General features: G+C 31.5%; 1 long non-coding RNA gene across 1 annotated transcript; it reads left to right on the plus strand.

The window, feature by feature from the left end:
- The first annotated feature begins 838 nt into the window (after positions 1-838).
- LOC149554767 (uncharacterized) lies at positions 839-1,968 on the plus strand. The gene is made up of 2 exons (XR_016365244.1): positions 839-983; positions 1,785-1,968. It is a non-coding gene; the product is annotated as an uncharacterized LOC149554767 (long non-coding RNA).
- The last annotated feature ends 5,090 nt before the right edge of the window (positions 1,969-7,058 follow it).

Genomic DNA, 7,058 nt, shown 5'->3' on the forward strand with positions numbered 1-7,058 from the left:
TGAGAATGATAATGAAATGTTTTGAATATGCACTTAGATGAAAGTTAAATGGAATATGCTATTGCAATTACTTAGAATAGAAATGATTAGATGATACTTACTTGTATACGTTAATGAGTAGTACGAGATATTGGATTTATGTTGTATGTGTTTGTATGGATCCTATATTATCTTATTGGGTTACTAATGTTTAAGTTGAGTGTGCAGGAAAGTGGAACCATGGTGAGTAATGGGGGAAACAAGGTTCAATCTTATGTGAACACGGTTAAGCCAAGGTGAATCTTTGGAAGATTCAAAACCTCATTGTATTGTGTTTATTTCGTACTATGACTGTGTATGAGTGTTATAGTCAGAGAGCATGGTTGATTAGTGACATGTCATCGTAATGTGTGAAGTGTTTTTATGTGCATGTGTGTGTCATTTGACACTTGTTTTGTCTATGTGCAAATGACATGTGAAATAGGATTCTTTGGCATGAAGTCACTCAACCTAAGCCTAATCCTCATTGCAAAATCAATTAATCCACCTTGGAGAGTGTTAGGAAGAATCACCTTTTTGACGGAATGCAAGTTACAAGTGATAGGAATTTTAGAGAGCCTAAGTGATTCTTAAGTGTTAATTTTGTGAAAACAAGTCACCCACATGGTAATAGTATGGGTTGGGGAGTTAAATATTATAATAAGTGAGTCTAGGGGACCTAGGGGGCCCTCAAAAAGAGTCATTTCCAAGCCAATTCGAAAATCATATTGTAACCTAACTTCTTTCCTCATGACACCACTTGGTTATGTCCTCATTGGTGGAAAAACACAAGAGTAAAAAGAGGTAGGTGAGGATGAAAGTGGAGGTCTTTATAGGGAAGTTATGCCAATCTTGGGGGGGATTCACCCACTCTCTAATTTTAGAGACAACCAAGGAATGGAAAGGAGAATTTGGAAATCCAAGCAGGAAGAGGTCTTCATTCCATTGCCATAGCTTGTAAGCAGGTTAGTCCTTCATGCCATGCTTTATTTATATCTCATAGCTGAAATGGAAAATTGTAAGAGTGCCTTTGGTAGGAGTGTTCTTGGTATTCTTGTGTTGTGATAATGTGATGTACTCTTGAAAATTTCTTGTTTTATTTCTACTTGGTTTTGTTTTCTTCTTTGTGCTTGAGCATTGTTATGGGTGTGGGACTTGCACTCACCCTTGTGGGAAGGGAAGAGGAGTCCAGGGTGAATGGGCAGCAGTTGGATTGCATAGTTGAGGACCCTAGAGTATGGGCTCCATTGTATGCCATTGTCATATTCATATTTTTCCTTGGGAGAGAAAAAAGAAAAGGAAAAATGGTGAGGAAGGAAGTAACTAAAGTATGGGTTTGTAGGAAGCTAAAGCTGTTGGTTGTGTGTGTTGGAGGATGTTGTGTTGGTAGTGTGTGTGGTGGAAGATGTTTATGAAGCCCCGAAAGGGCATGATATTATGAAGACCCGAAAGGGCCTTGTATTTTGTTGATTTAGACCCGAAAGGGCATGATTTTATGTAAGATATGATATGAAATGGTAAACCTCCTTGTGTTTCCACCTTCACCCAATGTTTATGATTCCATTTGTGAATCATTGTGCAAGCCTTGGTTGGGAATTGTAAATGTGTTGTTAAACTGTGATTTTCATGTTGGATTCTTGTTATTATGATGATGTTTGAATGTATCCCCGTTGAGCCTTGTTTCCCCTAGCGCGGGGGTGGTCTCTTTGAGGCCTAGGTTGGGAGGTGAGCCTCCATGGTTCCCTAGTTGTTTCTCTTTTGTGCAGGTATTCTTTGGAGAGTTTTGGAAACCTGATGTTATGGAGTCCATTTCTTGCTTAGGAGCAGATGTATTATTATTGTGTCAAGGGGAGAGAAATCCTCCTTGGTTATGTGAAAGAAATTGTATTGTAAAGTGTGGTGTTGTTTCTATTTCATATGTTCTGAAGAAGAGAAGTTGATGTATCAGTATTATATATGATCTTTCTATTGTGCTCAAGTTGATAAAATTCATGCTTGATATTTTATTGAAAGAAATTTGCAAGGATCATATTAGAGAGGGTATGCTGCTTAGATGTTGTTCCATTTATAATGAATAGGAATATGCAGGAAGGAGAATTTGAGTATCTTGAGATAACAATAGGAATGAAACTGAACTTTGCCACCTTGTTATCTTATTTCTCTATTGCTTAAGGAATGATTAAAAGTTTGATGTTAGTATTGAAATTGCTAAAGAAGTAAGGTATGCAATTGATAGTAAGAATGGTAGAAAGTTTTAAGTCTTGGTATTGAATGATATGGAAGATAATGAAAACATTGCTTGTATGAAAGATTAGCTCAACACTTCCTGAGTTCTATTGTTTTTAATTTGACTTCTCTACATATGTTGTTTTAAATGGCATCTCTTGTCTAAAAGATCTAATGAGTTTATTAATTGAAATGGTAAGAACAAGTTTAATAATTCATAATATATCATTATAATAATCCATGAAGGATGAGTCCTATTAAGGGAAAAGAAAATCATAATAATACATATAAGTGTAAAGAACATAAAAATTAACTAGCTGAAGGTGCCCATTTATCTCTCTGGAATTTATATGGAAAGGTAACTAAATTCACTTCTTCTATTACAGAGTAATATTTTATTGGCTAAGAGTCTACCTAGATCCCTAAAGGAATAAGACATCTCTAGCTAGAAAGAATTTGAGAATAAACAATAACTATAAAACTAAAATGTCTAATCACTACCTATGGAGAAACAAAATATTAAAAAAAAAAAAAATGCCTACTAATGCAACACATAAATGTTACTTGACTTTTGGGCTAGCTTTGAATTCCAAAGCGCTACCTTTTTCATCCAAAACAATAAACAAACCTTGCTTTTAAAATACAATAGATATGAGGAGTTGCAAGTTGAAATAAACAAATCTTGTAAATAACATAAAGTGGGTATAAACCAAAAGGCAACGTGATATAACAAGTGCAGAGGGTATTCTGATTTTAGGCGTCATCTTTTAGTGGGAAGGAAAAAGTACTTGGAAGCTTTTATGTGTCTTGACCTTGTCATGATTGTCCTTCTTCCTTGGGTAGCGCCATGTTTTAAGGGAATAGATTTTATGTGGAGAGGACATCTTTGGGAAACGCACATCCTCTCTTAGTTTCCCCTCCCACCTACCATTAACCCTACCTAGGCGTCCATGTGGCAAGGTAGTAAGGAGGGAGTGGTTGGCACTTTAATTGTATTTTGTTTCAAGCAAAACAATACCCAAAAATTAATTGGATTCCAAAACATGCGCTTGGACAAGGAATTAACTTAAGTTACATAGCCTTGGATGATATGACATCCTATAGCTCATGATGTAAGTCTAGCCCCTAGCTTAGATATAGAATAGGAAGTGACAACAAATTAGGACTAATAAAGTGGTTTTAGTTTTAAAAGTAATTTGGTGGGTTTGGAGTTTAGTTTAATATTATGTTGATTTAAATGTGGCACATAAATTTACAAGGTAAAGTTTGTAGTAAACATTGATATGTAAATGGGCTATAGTTATTTAACCAATCAAATGGTCATATTAGCATGTTATTGAATTAAAGAAATTTGATTCTAAAATAAAGGTGATTAAAGGTATGTAGGGATATAATGGGTAGTTAGAGTTATATACTATATTATATAGATATATCTAGATATATTATATTATAATCTTCCAATATATGTTATGTAGATTATAGTATAATATTTGGATATATTATATTATTTAATGGTTATTTAGGTCGAGTGTAGTATAGATAAGATAAACAAGTTGGGCACTTAATTTTAAATATGAATTAACGATGTTTTGATGTCAATATAAGGAGATATGAGATTGAGCAATGCTCTGATCAAGAAAATGATTGTCATAACTCCAAGCTTCGTAGTTTGATTTAATAACTGAAAATAATAATGTTAGCCTGTTCATGAAAAGATGCAAACTAAGATAGTACAGGCACTTGTAAGGCATAACTATGATAGTAGTAAACTCATAATAGAACATATAATAATAATGGTAACCCGAATATTGATGAAGACACACTGAGTAATAATTCATCCTCTTATTACAATCTTCTATGCTATCACCGCCACACTCACATGAGACTCATCACATTTGCCATCAGAGTGTCCTGGTTAAGTGTAGAACAGTAAGGGCTCATAACTTCATTTTTTGAGTAGAGCCTTTTGATCTATTAATGAACCTAACAATTCCAAGTTTAAATACGGATAGTGTATCCTTTAATCTTATTGACAACTCCAGTTAGGTTATGACTGACGCTTCATTGTAAACTCTAAACTTAAAATGCAACTCACACTTTTAATTATGCAAAGTAAAATTCAATTATAACCGCCACCTAATAGGAGTATAATCCCCCTTCACAATGCACACGAAACCATTCATCTTGACAGGGAAACGTTAATGTATTCAAAAAAAAAAATTGGTTGTGTTCTCGCGTTAAACTTTTTGATTAAAAAATTTATGGAATGACATAGAAAAAGTAATTATGAGAGCATATCTCATTTTATTAAATTAAATATCTCAACAAAATCTCTCTTCAGTTTAGAAAAGGAAATTTCCAATTCACTATTGATAAAAAATGAGTTAAATGAGTTAACTCCTTTTTCTACTCAAATTGAATCAGTGAACTCCTTATTTTACTCAAATTAAATCTGTTAACTCCATTTAATTTGGAAATCTCCCTTTATGAGTAAACTTCACCTTTGATCCTGACCGTTGAATGAAATCGATCTCAACCGTTGATGAATTTCAAGAAAGTCTATTTAAGAGACCCTCATCTCTTCATTTTGAAAGGTTGAATGAGAATTTGCATCGAATTGTTGCTGGAATTCATACTCACATTTGCTCATATTCACATACGCAGAGATCAAGTTTGACCAAAAGTTGACCAGATTTAACCACGGTTGACTTGAGTTGACTAGTTTCGAAAAGAATTTTGAAATAATTAAATGAAATTATTTAATTAAATGGAGTACTTACTTCTAATTAATTAAACAAAGATATTTAATTAAATGAGAAGCCATTCCTAATTAATTAAATGAAGTTATTTAATTAAATAAGAAAAGTGCCTCTAATTAATTAAAGATTATTTAATTAAATAGAAAAAGTAATTATGAGAGCATATCTCATTTTATTAAATTAAATATCTCAACAAAATCTCTCTTCAGTTTAGAAAGGGAAATTTCCAGTTCACTATTGATCAAAAATGAGTTAAATGAGTTAACTCCTTTTTCTACTCAAATTGAATCAGTTAACTCCTTAGTTTACTCAAATTAAATTTGTTAACTCCCTTTAATTTGGAAATCTCCTTTTATGACTGAACTTCACCTTTAATCCTGACCGTTGATTGAAATTGATCTCAACCATTGATGAATTCTAGAAAAATCTATTTAAGAGACCCTCATCTCTTCATTTTGAAAGGTTCAATGAGAATTTGCATCGAATTGTTGCTGGAATTCATACTCACATTTGCTCATATTCACATACGCAAAGATCATATTTGACCAAAAATTGACCAGATTTAACCACATTTGACTTGAGTTGACTAGTTTCAAAAAGAATTTTGAAATAATTAAAATAAATTATTTAATTAAATGGAGTACTTACTTCTAATTAGTTAAAAAAAGTTATTTAATTAAATGAGAAGCCATTCCTAATTAATTAAATGAAGTTATTTGACTAAATAAGAAAAGTGTCTCCAATTAATTAAATATTATTTAATTAAATAGAAAAAGTAATTATGAGAGCATATCTCATTTTATTAAATTAAATATCTCAACAAAATCTCTCTTCCGTTCGAAAAGGGAAATTTCCAGTTCACTATTGATAAAAAATGAGTTAAATCAGTTAACTATTTTTTCTACTCAAATTGAATCAGTTAACTCCTTATTTTACTCAAATTAAATCTGTTAACTCCCTTTAATTTGGAAATCTCCCTTTATGACTGAACTTCACCTTTAATCCTGACCGTTGATTGAAATCGATCTCAACCGTTGATGAATTCCAGCAAAGTCTATTTAAAAGACCCTCATCGCTTCATTTTGAAAGGTTGAATGAGAATTTGCATCGAATTGTTGCTTGAATTCATACTCACATTTGCTCATATTCACATACGCAAAGATCAAGTTTGACCAAAGGTTGACCAGATTTAACCACGGTTGACTTGAGTTGACTAGTTTCGAAATGAATTTTGAAATAATTAAACAAAATTATTTAATTAAATGGAGTATTTACTTCTAATTAATTAAACAAAGTTATTTAATTAAATGAGAAGCCATTCCTAATTAATTAAATGAAGTAATTTAATTAAATAAGAAAAGTGTCTCTAATTAATTAAATATTATTTAATTAAATAGAAAAAGTAATTATGAGAGCATATCTCATTTTGTTAAATTAAATATCTCAACAAAATCTCTCTTTAGTTTAAAAAAGAAAATTTCCAGTTCACTATTGATCGAAAATGAGTTAAATCAGTTGACTCTTTTTACTAGTCAAATTGAATCAGTTAACTACTTATTTTACTCAAATTAAATTTGTTAACTCCCTTTAATTTGGAAATCTCCCTTTATGACTAAACTTCACCTTTAATCCTGACCGTTGATTGAAATCGATCTCAACCGTTGATGAATTCTAAGAAAGTCTATTTAAGAGATCCTCATCTATTCGTTTTAAAGGTTGAATGAGAATTTGCATCGAATTGTTGCTGGAGTTCATACTCACATTTGCTCTTATTTACATACGCAAAGATCAAGTTTGACCAAAAGTTGACCAGATTTAACCAGGATTGACTCGAGTTGACTAGTTTCGAAATGAATTTTAAAATAATTAAATGAAATTATTTAATTAAATGGATTACTTGCTTCTAATTAATTAAACAAAGTTATTTAATTAAATTAGTAGCGATTTCTAATTAATTAAATGAAGTTATTTAATTAAATAAGAAAAGTGTCTCTAATTAATTAAAGATTATTTAATTAAATAGAAAAAGTAATTATGAGTGCATATCTCATTTTA

Source organism: Cupressus sempervirens, chromosome 5 (assembly GCF_028749045.1).
Source record: "Cupressus sempervirens isolate cs-2001-9-10 chromosome 5, ASM2874904v1, whole genome shotgun sequence".
NCBI classification, from domain to species: Eukaryota; Viridiplantae; Streptophyta; class Pinopsida; order Cupressales; family Cupressaceae; genus Cupressus; species Cupressus sempervirens.